Below are 13,458 nucleotides of genomic sequence, written 5' to 3'. Positions count from 1 at the left end.
GACCACCTAAACCAGAGGATGTTGACTGGCATGGTCCCTTGTGCACTTGGTGGGGGGCGTAGAGGATCATTGCCGTGCTGGAGTAGGAACAGTTCATTGCTAGTAGTTTAATGAGTTGAGTTTTATTGCTTTTATTTCCTGGTCTGTAAAGTGTGACTTTTTCACGTGATACGAGAAAAATCTGATAGAGTAATATGAATTGGGAATTCCATCTTCAGCAGACCCAGTAATATTTTTTCAAACCTGTTTTTTCTACCCCCCCCCCCCCCCCCGCTTCATTGTGGTTCAGGTGTTGGGTAAGCAGATGTCCTTTATCATATCAGCTTGTTTTATCGTTTTATGAATTTGTTTTCTTTAGGCGAGAACCCAAGCATTCAGCAGTTTTCATGGTATCTGTGGTCTTTTGTTTTGACCTTGTTTTAGGCAGGCTTTGTCAGTGTCTCATTTTTTTTTGAGTTAAGAACTTATAAGGAGGGGCCAGGGGGCCAGAGGGCTAAGGTTGGGAGTAGGCCTTTTCCCTATGGCATTGATGGTTGGTGCCATGTGCTGCTGTGGCTGGTGTAAACTGAGGACCTCTCGTAAGCTGGGAGGTGCAGGGCGCTGGCAGCTTTCAAACTAATAAGGACTTATCCTTTAAAAGAATTTTTCTACTTAAATTTTTGCTGTTGTTTTTTTCCAGTGGGAAAAAAGATTTTTTTTTATTAGACTGTATCCCAGAATCATGCTGTATAATTTTATAATACACAGAAAAACAACAGGAATTCTGTGTGAAAATAGCTATTTGCCAAAATTTGAAACAACTTTTTAGCTCTCTTTTTAATTTTCAAGTTTTAAGTTATTTAATCAACATGTTCTGTATCTTAGAATTTAGTCCAGCAAGTCCTGCAGTAGCATGTTCACAACTTTCAATTTACCAGGGATTAAATACATCTTGGGTGTATCTCTGAACCAGAAAAATAGTATTTCCCTGAAAGCCTTGGGTTTTTGTGTGTGTGGATAGGACTATCCTTAAGAGAACATGTTCGTAATTGTGTGGGTGGTGGGAGGAGGGAACCATTTCATTAGGTGATGGGTGAGCTCGCATCTCCTGGGGCTGTTGTTTCTGCCCCTGCTGGTGCTCTCTTTCCTCGCAGGCCATGGTATTAGTGCCTGGGACTCGGCTACCCAGGACTTGGCTAGCGCCCTGGCAAGGTTCTGATGGGCTTATTAGCACAGCCAGCTTAGTGTTGTTTATGCACTTCAGGTAAAAACATCTCATCTGTTGATGTTCTTGTGTTTTGTTGTGAGCGCGGGACTTCTGTACATCCTGTTAGTACAGAAGCACAATATAGTGTATTTATAAGGTTTCCTAGAGAGATTATTCTGGAGAGAGTCAGTTTTGTTTCCTTTACTTCTTTCTAACCTAAACTGGCATCAGATATATGCAATTAAGTTATTCTTTGCATTCAATCGCCTCCTCTAGTTCTGTTGTTTGGTCTCCAGACAGGGCACAGGACTATGGCAGTATACAGTGCCATGCTAGAATATGGTCCGGCAGTGATCACATTTCAGATAGGTATCCATAGGATTGTAAGGAAAGCAAAAGTGTCTTGGAACTCTTATTCTGACATACAGAATTGGAAATACCTTAAAACTTAATTAGGTTTCTCTAGGTGTACTTTTACCTGTGAGGCGATTCTGAATCAATATGGAGTTCTCTTTTATTATTTTCTGTATTTCATTATTTATAATCAAACAATTTATCTTTGGATTATATTAAATTGGGTTTTTAAAAATACGAACGAGGTTGTTGTTGTTTTAATCTTTCTTTTTATTATATTATTTTTAAAGTGATTTTAGTTCACCCTAATCAGTATAAGGGAATTTCTAGTCCTTTTATATCCTTTCTCTTTGTTATAGCTAATGTATCATGGGCATAGGAAGCATTTTCAAAAAGAATTGAATAAAAATTCTTTGTTGATACTGGTTCTCACCGTTGTGGCAACTGAGTCATGGTAAAGCTCACAGTGGTTCTTCACTTTCATTGGGGGCCCTCTGTGGGCGTCCTCTTGGTGGTTGGTCGCTGTGGAATTCCTTTCATGAAAGGTAGCGGTGGAGGCCCTCCCTCGCCAGGACTGAGTACTTCTGTCTGTCTGTGATCGTGCGACACGTACACAGTGTGACTCTGTGTGAGGAGGACCCTCGTTTGGGTAGGCATGTGTTACCCATCCTCTGAGACCCTGAGCTGTCGGTTTGTTTCTCTGAACCCCAGTCTCCAGGTCCCCAGACTGTGGACGCGGTTATAAAAGAATTGTGGAAATGAGTGAATGAGCCTTTTAGCACATGGAGGTCACTCCATGCATAGCCTGCTTTCTTTTGGGTATGCTCCTAAGGCCCCCTTCAGGAATGCAGTCTGTGATTTCATGCCCTATAGTCATCTGGCTTACCGTATGTTTAGCATAGCCTCAGAGCATCTTTGTGAGGTAGATACTTTGATTCCTGTTTTATAGGTGAGTAGATTCAGTCTCAGAGGTTGTGTTAGTACCCTAGAGCCACCCAGCTACTGATTGGTAGAGCTGAGGTTCTTTACTAGTATTTATAACAGTTTTTACTGCTGCCTTGTTCCAAAGTGTTACTTAATTCTTCATCAGAGATAATATTCTACTGTTTCCAGTAAGTGCGTATTAATAGAGAATTAATAGGGAAAAGTTTTAGTGGGGGCTTCTAGAAGAAGGGAGATGATTAGGTTTCATTTTTCTTGTCAACCACAAGTACTAGTGACTGGAGAGTGATGAGGATTCTAGAGTAGGAGAAAAGTGTTGGGATTGGCATATAGCAGCAGCTCTGAATAACGGACTGGAGAGTTGCTGGGTTTCCATCATTCCCCTTCTAGAACCTTACCATGTGGGTAACACAGGGCCCCTGGCCCGGCGGCGGAGTGAGGGATGGTGTCTACTAGCTCTGTGCAGCTGTAACTTGCCATGTGCTCTAGATGAACCTTTGAACATTTCCGTAGAAATCAGATTAGGTCACATTTTATATATAAAGCACTAGGGTGAGAACTAGGGGAATTTGCTATTTAAATTTAGAGACCTTTGTTGTGAGCCTCATCGATATATGCATGAATTTTAGTTTTCCCACTCATATTTTGTTGTCTAGCTTTGCTACATGAGACTACAAAAGGAGCAAGTTTGTGTAAAGTGGCAGTTCATGAGGAGTGTTCAATATTGTTGAATACTTTCAGAACAACTTAATATTCCTTTCTGAGTGTTTCTTATATGTAAGTAATCTGTCTGAAGAATTCTATTTGATGGAGTGGTTCCTTTTTATTACTGAAAATATGGAAATATTTTCCATTTGCTCATTTCTCAGAAAGCTACTTAATTTAAGTATTTAATTTTCAGAAACCAAAAGAGCAGTCTTTTTAAATCATAATTTTATTCATAATGCAGAAAATCCATTTAAGTAATATCAGAGCAAACACAAAAATATAAAGTGTTTATTCAGTGTAAACTTATTATAGTCATCCAGCCATCCTTTGTGATCACACCCCAGAAAAAAAGAATTAGAACAAGCATGTGTCATGGGCACTTCCTTCATTAAGGAGTTTAATCAGGGCTTAGCTTGGCGTCCAGGTTAGGGCATGTTGGGTTGTGGTTTCAGGTAGCCTTGGTTCGTGGCCCCAGCAGGCCCCAGTGTCCTCCAGAGAGTGTGGCGTGCTCCCACAGGCTGGCTGGGGGCTTGAGACGGTAGCAGGGGTAAGGAGCTGTGCAAGGCCCTGGCCCCTGGAAGCAGCTCCAGGGCCACCAACCCTTTACTTGGTGACCAAGGCAGGAGCAGTGGCTTATTCAGAGCAGGAGTTTCTAGTGCTATTTAAGAAAATGAAAGCAAACTCTGGATTCAGTGGCTTTATTCTGATTGAGGTAATAAAATTTTTAAGGATTTGGCAGCAAATTAAGTAAACAGTCCTTTGTTCTGCTGGCCACACAGAGAAATGGGAGAAGTGCAGAATGTCTCAGCAGGAAAGCCAGCTGTCCAATTGTGATACTCTTGTATTTTATTTTTAAAAGGCTGTCAAAATGCTGCTTGCGAAAGGTCCCAATTTATTTTTGTGAGCTTGCTTTTGGGGGTTGGACTGTACTTGTAGATTCCTCCCTGCTCAGAAGTTACTGTCAGATTTCTGTAGGGAGTTGGTAGGAGAGGTAACATGTACAGACCTGATTTTCTGTGTTCGGTGGAGGACATATTATTCTGATGTAATTACAGTTTAAGAGAAGTTGCAAAAATAGTATAAGGAACTCCTGCACACCCTTTATCAGATTCACCAGTTTGTTTTGTCATGTTCGCGTTGCCGCTGTTGCTCTCTACCCTCGCTCACACTCCCACACCTGCCACGTCTCCTGAGCAGTGGGCTGCCTTCTTGCACAGCCACAGGTACCCACATCAGAACTTGGGAGATTCCGTGTGGACACAGCATTCCTCTCTCGTCCCCGGCGCAGCACAGTGTGTTGTATTTATAGTCCCCACGACTCTGGGACAGTGCCTCTGCCTTTGTGTGTTTTGCTCTTGACTTTTAAAGAGGGGAGGCTGATTATCTTGTCACATGTCCTTCAATTTGGGATTCTCTTACTTCTCCTCATGCAGACTTGCAGGTTGTGCGCTTTGGGTGGGAACCCCACGGAAGGACATCGTGTCCTCTGTGGGTCCTGTCGGGGGGGCACCTGATGTGTCTGTCCAGTGTCGGCAGCTGGGATTACTTGAGCAAGGTGGTGTTTACCAGGTCTCTCTCCCTAGGGTTACAATCCTACACTTTATAATTGATAAGTACTTTATGAGAAGATACTTTGAGACTGTGGAAGCATCTCATTTCTTGTCAGATTTCCACCATTTATAGCAAGCCCTGGTGTGTTTATCCCACCAGCACTCACTCTGTATGCTTACTGTAATAGCTTTCTGTTTTCTCTTGCTTTCTTATTGCTGCTTTTATTTAGAGTAATATGGGCTTATGGACTTTTATTTTATCCAGTGAACTGTTACTGTCATTGTTGGTTTTGATGTTTGAATTGTCCTGGATTGGCTGGTGAGAGCCACTTCAGGCTGGCTCTGTTTGTTGATGTGTCTCCATCACTCTTTGAACACGTCTTTACATCTGGTGCCAGAAGATGATCAGGCTCACGCTGGACTTTGTCTGCTCAGCCCCCTGTAGTGGAGAGCCAGGCGCCAGGTGTGCTCCCTGAGGATCATTGCTCTGGGCCCTGTCCGCACATGCCCAGCCCTCCAGGCAGTTCCAAAGGCAGAAGGATGGATCAGAAAGAAATTCTGTTTATAGTACGTTCATGTAACAGGTTGTTGACATGAAAAAAGTACACTTTTTGCTGTATAGAGTTTATTTTTTGAATTGTTCTGTGTGAGAATTCTGAGGGAATTCGTGGTCACCATTTAAATAGTAAAAATGAGGGTTTTGGGACAAGGAGGCTAGCCAAGGCATGTTTTTTTGGCAGTGACTGAGGTGCATGATACTAAGAGGAAGGTGAGGGAGTGGCGCGGTGGGTCTCTGAGGGCTCCTCCCCATCCATGGCAGGGGCCAGGTGGACTTGGCACGTGCAGGGATCCGAAGTTGTAGTTCTGCGTTTTGTTCTGTTTAGTGCACGCTTTGGTAAGGCTTATTGGCAGCTGTTGCTAGGAGGCACTGTCACTTCTTCATGTCACTCTTGGGTAAAGGTTCTGCCTTGGTGCTAGCGTTCATGAGCAGGGCAGCTGTGGTAGAGCTTGTCCACTGGATAGACCTTGGGGCTGAGGAGCCCTGTGTGCATCTGCGTGAGCTGCATAGGGCAAGTAGGAAGTGCTCAATAGACCAGGTGCTGCGCAAGCTCAGGATGTGTCATGAATGCAGGTAAAAGCAGCCCCTGACAGGTGTTGTGAGAAGTAAGATAGGGAGACCTAGAGAAGTGACTTTGAGTGTAGAGGTGAAGCAAGGAGGGCAGGGGAAAAGGAAAGAGCCTTCTAGGCAGATAGGGGAGAGCACAGACAAAGGTCCTATGGCCGGGAAGTTATGGACAGTTTTCTAGCTATAGGAAGGCCAGTTTTGCCAGAGAGCAGAGAGCAAGTAAGTCTGGACACGGGTTTTACGGGCTCTTCTAGGTCTCAAATCTTGATTGTTAGAGCCCTGGGAGCCATTGGAAAGTTTTAGCAGAGGTATAACTAGTACTTGAACCTCATTTTTTAAAAACATATTTCTAAACTAGTCATAACTTGCTGGGTTTTTTTTGAGGCTCTACTTTTGACGTTAATACACAGGAAGTTATAGGTACAGCTCCTGAGCGTTGCATTTAGAGACAGAAGTGTTCCTCCTGGAGCCATATGTCACCCTTAGGGGACTCCCACTTTGAGGAGTTGTTGTAACTCCTACGTAGAGAAGGAAGGGTTGGGATTGGTCACCTTCACTGCCTCCTGCTCTCTGGAAGTGCCCTGCTTCCTGCCTCTGGCCCACTGGCTGCCTGTCCTGCACTCACTGCCTGCCGAGCATGGCCTCGGGTTTGCGGAGCTGTCTCCTTACTGCTCCTCACTGAGGCTGGGCTTGTTCTTCTGTTCACTTTTTGTGTCCAGGATTTAGGATAGTTTCAGGAACATTATAAATTATTTTTAAAAATTTGTTGAAGTAATTGGGAAAGTATCTTCTCCCTTTAAAAACTTGGACATTGTGTATGGTTTTTTTTTTTTTTTTAATGAAATGTCAAAGAAGGAATTAGAACTGTTTTTTCCGTGAATACTTCTGATTATAAAAGTAATAGCTGTTTGTTGTAGACATTTAGACAGCACCCATTAGAAAAATGGGGAAAAACAAAAATAGCGCTAATCCTTGTTCCTAATTCCTCTGGTCTTCTTTTCATGCTCACATTTGCGCTTCCCTTGCAAAAACTCCTTTATCCAGTGTACAGAATGGGCTTATATGGTACATACTGTTTGGCACTTTTTGGGTTGTGTCGAGTGCCAGGTGTGTGTGTGAGGACCTTGGTGTCCTTGTGTGGAGCCCCAGCCAGGGCAGGGCGTGTCCCATGCTGTGGAGGACACCCCATGAGCTGTGCTGAGCTGCCTCACCAGCATAGAGGGCGCAGCTCTCCTGACTGGCTTGATTTCTGGCAGCAGCTAACTTCCTGCCACAGTGTCAGGCAGGCTCTGGGAGCTGAGATGTGCTTGAGGGCAGGAAGAAATGAGTTGGGGGGAGGTGGGAAGTGAGGTACGAGCGGACAGAGCTGCCATTCAGTTGTGATAGAAGGGTTCTGGGAAGACCAGACTATCAAGGAAACTGAGTGTAGGAGAGGCTCCTTTAACCCAGGTGAGGGGGCCAGGAAGGCGGGGGGTGAGGGTTAGCCCAGACTCTTGCCTTGCTGGCTCTGTCCTTCTGGGTGGGGCAGGAGGGCCTCGTTGATTGCTGAGTCCTTTCTCTGTGTCAGGTGCTCATAAGCAGCAAAAGGACCTGAAGGCAGCTAGCGGAAGAGAGGAAGAGACTTCGGGCATAAATTCTGATTAGTCAAGTGTTTGAGAATATGTATATTCCAGAAACTTCCGAGGAGAAACTATCATATATAAATAGTTGTTTTTAAGAGCTGTAAAATGCTTTAGTGGACAGAATTAATAACTTTCAGAGAAACGGTTTTTAAAGCATTCTTAAACATTGTGACCACTAAATTTGGGCAAAATCATCAATTGTTCATTAGAGGACAGAAATTGGTTGTAATGAATCAGTCTATGTTAGTTTTTTTTTTTTTTTTTTTTTTTAGGGGTATGATGTTGGGGAGTAAAATAAATGTTTGAATCAGAAATAATTCATATACATATTCATGCAAGAGAGGTGGGAGAGTCCTGGGGCAGGAGGTCCATCCTCCCCTCCCTGGCCAGCCGCCAGAGGCTCAGGGCCTCAAAGGCCAGTTAACTTTGGTTTTTAAAGATTTCCCCAAACCTGACTCATGTCAGAAAGGTAGAATGGTGGGGAGGGAGGCACTCAAGGTATGGTGTCCTGTTAGCCCCATATCGTAAAAGCCACTGTGTATGCATTCAGATCCTTTTACTTCAGGAGTCCCAGGCACTTATGTGGTCTGTGTGCCTTGTCTCTATGACCTTGTGGGTTTTGCTTCACTTCAACTCATGTGGGACCCATTACTATAAGTTTACGGGAAGCATTTTAGACTTGAGTTGTTTACCTGTTTTGCATCCTTACTATATGTAAGGATCGTTGATTGCAGAGAATCCAGGGACACTGCAGAGGTAAAATATTCTTACTTCCTATTCTGTTGCAACAGTTTAATTAATTAGGTAATTGACCTAGAGACCTGGAAAAAAATGTTAGCCTGTTTGTTTTTTTCTACCTTTTCTCCTTGAAACAGTGGTCTTCAAAGACAAAATAGACCCTTAAATGTATTTATATTTAGAAACTTCATGTAGCATGCATATCATTTACTGTCCAGATTCTGAGTGAGCTTTTTTTCTAAAGATTACAGGGCCAGGCATGGCATTGTTGCAGTTAATAGAAACCTGTTCCGTGCGGTCTGTGGGCTGTAAGATCAGCAGCATTGCCATGACAGTGAAGTGGGCCTTATCGGAAGGAGAATTCATAAGAGGCTGCCCTGGGACCCTAACCACTGTCCTTGTGTGTGTCCTGACAATGTTATCTGTCCTCTCAGTACGGAGTATCAAATGTCTGTCATGAGTACAGAAATTAATTTAATGTCACCTGAAGACATGCAATTAATCTTTTAGAGGTTTTCATAATACCTTTACAGAAAGAGTTGCCAGTTTGGCGGATTTGGATTTTGGGGTTTAGAAGAAGATAAGGGAAATTAATTTTTCATCAGGGTTAATACAAGCTAGCAGGGCCACAAAAGCTGAGAAAAATGGTTGGGGAATTTGTCAAGTGTTGTCACTCTAGAATAATGCTGCTTAACGTCTGATAGTTGTAATCAAGAGTTGAGATTTCTATAGAGAGGGATTAATCAATTTGCTCACTAGTGAATGCAAGTCAGTGATATCACTTCTTCATGGGGTTTAAGAATGAAAATAAGATTTGATCTGTCAAATTGCAAGAAGCCCTGACAGTATCAATAGGCATTTTTTATCTATACATTTAAGCCATTTGTTATAAATAAATTTGTCCTGCTAATGTTGCTGGCTACAAACCTCATTTTTTGGTAATGATTAAGCTGATAAAAAGTATTCCCTGGGCTTACTTAATTCAGGTAGTACTTCATATTTAAAAAAGAACAACTACTCTGAAAAGACATTTTTACAGTATTCATTAAAAGAGAATCACTTGTGGAGACAACCAACGAAACATTTCTGCATTGGTCTAAGGCCAGACTTCTTTAACCTCATCTCTGTTTAGAGGAAGTAGAAGATACTTAAAATCGCATCTACACACCTTACAGTTTAGGTAATTAGAAAGGGAGCAGCTAGGCCACCTGGAGAGAGATTCACTTTCAGAGTGAACGGACTTTTTTTTTTTTTTGAAGAGGACGTCTTTTGCCATCCACAAAGGAACAGTTATTTACTCACATTAACGCTAATAGGTTTCTGGAATTCCTATTTTGAATGTAACAGTATTTTCATATTTACATAGTTAAGTACCAAGGATTTTAGGACCTCTTTCCGTGCTGTAACTATAAGTTACAGAAGACTTCTAGTGGAAGGTGCCTTCTTCAGTTTGCTTCTCCTTGACTGCTTAAGAATGTGCTCCTGGCCACAACCTACTAATTAGTGCATTGACTATCTTCCACGTGTTGACTGGAGTAATTCTCATTGTACTTTTTTGAAAGAGAATAATTGTTTTCTGCATTGAGAAAAGGAAACCTCTCTGTTTTTCTTACAAAATGGACTAACTTGTTGAACTTACATTTAAGCCTTGAGTGCTCATCTGTGTGGTACACAAAAGCACAGCATCACAGTGATCCTTCATGCAGTTGCATGAGGGGCTAGACTTTTTTGTTTCCATGTTTGCTGGAAACAGTTGTTTTCATGTGTAGTCTCAGGTGGGAAGTGTTGTGGGACCCCAGACACAGGAAGTCCCCGCAGGTACCTGGGGACCAAGGGCCTGGCTTTTCTTTTGCAAAATGAGGATAATAGTATTTACCTTGAAGGGAGGAGTTAAGGAAAAGATGTCTCTACAGAACCCAGAACACTTCTTGTCACATTGCAGACATTCCAGAAACATTAACTCCTCCCGCCCTCCTGAAAGTGGGTTATGTTAATCCTACCAAAACTCTTGGTGATCAGGATCCTAGGAATGCCTTGGAAATTTCTGCTCTAGAGCATGTTATTTACAGCTATGGAAGGTATAAAAAATTGATTAAAATATGAGCACCTCTAGAGCTTATCCAGGGCTTCCTCCCACTTTCCAATAAAAAAGTAATAGGAATGGTTTTTCTTAAAAGCTGGACATTAGTCATAATCGCTGCCTGAAATATCCCCCTTTCTGTGTGCATCGTTTGCTCAACAAGTGTTTATCATCCACCTGCTCATTCTCTCATCTGAGGATGCTTTGGGGACCAGTGCCTCCCGTGGGGCTCCCCTTCCAGCTAATGGTGAACAGAATGGCTTTGGTGGTTACTGCTGTGAAGCACAAAGCACTTAACACGTGGTGGGCAGGAGGGTAATGCGGGGCGCGGGGGGGGGGGGGGGGGGGGGGGGGGGGAGGGGGGTGGACTTCCGAGGACAAGGAGGATGCAGGCCAGGCGAGGAGGAGGACAGAGACCCTGTGGCCCTGAGATTGGGCCCAGGGGCAGAGCGGTAGGAGAGGAGAACCACTTCTAGAAATGGTATTATCATCATTTCTTAGAAAACCCTAAAGGAGGCCTTGTACACCATGACTGGGACCCTTTCTTGATGTCACAAGCTTTCATGCTCCATTCTACATAAGGAAAGTTAAGTTTTTCTCTTCACAAATGAGGAACGGAGAGGCTTCTGTGGTACCTGTTTTTCCTAAACTTTGGGGATAAAGCTTTAAAGAGTAAACTTTTCTAGAAAGGTAGATAAAAGTTCAGAACTTTGTTTTTCAGGGTTTTTATCTGACATTATAGTCTCTTATAGTAACTAGCACCAGTCTCTTACTCAAAGTAACAATGAAGAGAATTTTTATTATTTGGAGTATTTCTTGACTAAACGTCTGTTCTCAATTTGGTTCCCAGTTTAAAAATCATCAGGTTACCACCAGTATTCTATATTCATCATCCAGATACATATATACATTGTATACCTCAACATAGACTCGTTAGAATATCTTACTTTTGGTGGAGCTCTTCTTTTTATTTTATTTTATTTTTTAATAAATCAATTTTTTATTGGTGTTCAATTTACCAACATACAGAATAATACCCCGTGCTCATCCCGTCAAGTGTCCCCCTCAGTGCCCGTCACCCACTCACCCCCACCCCCCTCCCTCCTTCCCTTCCACCACCCCTAGTTTGTTTCCCAGAGTTAGGAGTCTTTATGTTCTGTCTCCCTTTCTGATATTTCCCACACATTTCTTCTCCCTTCCCTTATATTCCCTTTCACTATTATTTATATTCCCCAAATGAATGAGAACATACACTGTTTGTCCTTCTCCGATTGACTTACTTCACTCAGCATAATACCCTCCAGTTCCATCCACGTTGAAGCAAATGGTGGGTATTTGTCGTTTCTAATGGCTGAGTAATATTCCATTGTATACATAAACCACATCTTCTTTCTATCCATTCGTCTTTCGATGGGGAGCTCTTCTTTTTAAATTAAAGTTCACTACCTAGATTATCTTGTTTTTAGCCTTGGATTGAGAAAGCAAAATAAGATGGCAATATTCATTCTGTCTGTCCATGTGAATATCACCCTTTTTAGGTCGTATGTAGCAGCTAATTATCTGCTCTGCAGCGTGGCATAATTGTTTCTGATGCACAGGGTAGTACTGCTGCCTTGAAAGCTGCCCTATTTAGCCTCATAGTGACGTTGAGGAAATAATCTGTGTCCTAATTGACAGTGGCTGTAACCTAGCGTCCTTATACCATCAACTTTTTTGTAGCACATTGAGAATTACTCAGTTTTTAAAAGTACCATGCACTAGTTACTGATTTATTCAGTAGATACCTCAGGCCTTTGGCATGGACAAGAAATTTGGGCATAGTGAACAAAATAGATTGATGAGGTCTAAACCTCTTGTTTTTATAGATGCTTATAGCGTAGCATGTGCTTTAGGAATCCTTGAACTGTTCATCGGGTCGGCTTCCAGGGAGTTTATTTAGATCCCTTAAGTCCCTACAGTAGAAGGCTTTCCCTTAGAGCTAACCAGGACCTAGCCAGTTCATTTACTCATGTGGGTGAAAAGGGTGGAAGTTGGAGAATCAATCAATCAATCAGTAGACTCTTGTGTAGCTGAGCTGTGTGGAGAATTTGCGGGGCTGGCTACGCCTGCACCTGACATCGGCGTCTTGTAGGACCTGGGACTTCGTGTGAAGTGTCAGTGCATGGGAAAAAGAGGAATGTTTTTCTCAACATATGCATAGGAAATACATGAATCTCATACTAATGCAATTTCAGGATTTTAAATAAGTTAGTAATGGATCCCTGGCTCTTGAGAAAGATGAGGATATGTGGTATATGTCCTTAAGGTTTTCAATTTTATAGTATAGAAAAATTCAAAGGGCACCCAGGTAACTCAGTTGGTTAAGTGTCTGACTCTTGATTTCCACTCAGTCACGATCTCGGGGTTGTGGGATTGAGTCCCATGTCAGCCTCGGTGCTGGGCATGGAGCCTCCTTGAGAGTCTTCCTCTCCCTCTGTCCCACTCCCCATGCCCTCTTTAAAAGAAAAGAAAAATTCAAACATATCCAAAAAACAGAGGTCACATAGCTTTTCAAGGTAAGGACTTTGAAACCTTGTGCACCTAGGATAGGCCACCCCTGCCTGGCTCGGGCACCAACTTCCACCTTGAGTGGAAGACCTGGGGAGCAGCTTTGAGAAACACAGACCAGCAGCTGAAATGTTTCTGTGGATTGTGGTCTTGTAGCGTGGCCTATCTTTCCCACAGTGTTTCCATTTTCATTTGGGGATCTTTCTCTGTAAGGTAGGAATGACTCTCAGCTGGCAGTGATAATGCACTTATTGGAGGCAGAGTCATGGCAGGTCAGGAGGCACCTGTCTGGTTCAGCCATCCACAGCCTTATCTGCACAGCCATCACCCACAGAGCCTTTAAAATATGCTCATGTCGAGATCCCAGCTCCACAGAGTCCAAAATGGATGGTTCTGGATTTAAGCCCAGGATGGCTAGGATTAGAACTCTCCCCAGGTGACAAATAGGTAAACTGAGTGTCCCTGACCAGTGGGGACAGTGTGAACATAAGTGGTCCTTAGGAGAAAGCACTCAGTCTTCATTACCAAGCATGATGTGAGCTGCCCATTTGTAGGGGATGCCCTTTATGAGTCGACAGAGGTTCCTTCCATCCCTGGTTTGCTGA

At 43.0% G+C, this 13,458-nt stretch overlaps 1 protein-coding gene across 4 annotated transcripts in view; it reads left to right on the top strand.

Moving 5' to 3' along the window:
• The window catches only part of RBM33 (RNA binding motif protein 33), a 137,897-nt gene that overhangs the window by 102,650 nt on the left and 21,789 nt on the right, over positions 1-13,458 (top strand). The window lies entirely within an intron of this gene.

Source organism: Canis aureus, chromosome 15, assembly GCF_053574225.1.
Source record: "Canis aureus isolate CA01 chromosome 15, VMU_Caureus_v.1.0, whole genome shotgun sequence".
Taxonomy (NCBI): Eukaryota; Metazoa; Chordata; class Mammalia; order Carnivora; family Canidae; genus Canis; species Canis aureus.
The sequence above is the reverse complement of the archived record's forward strand: the minus strand, read 5'-3'. Positions and strand labels throughout refer to the sequence as shown.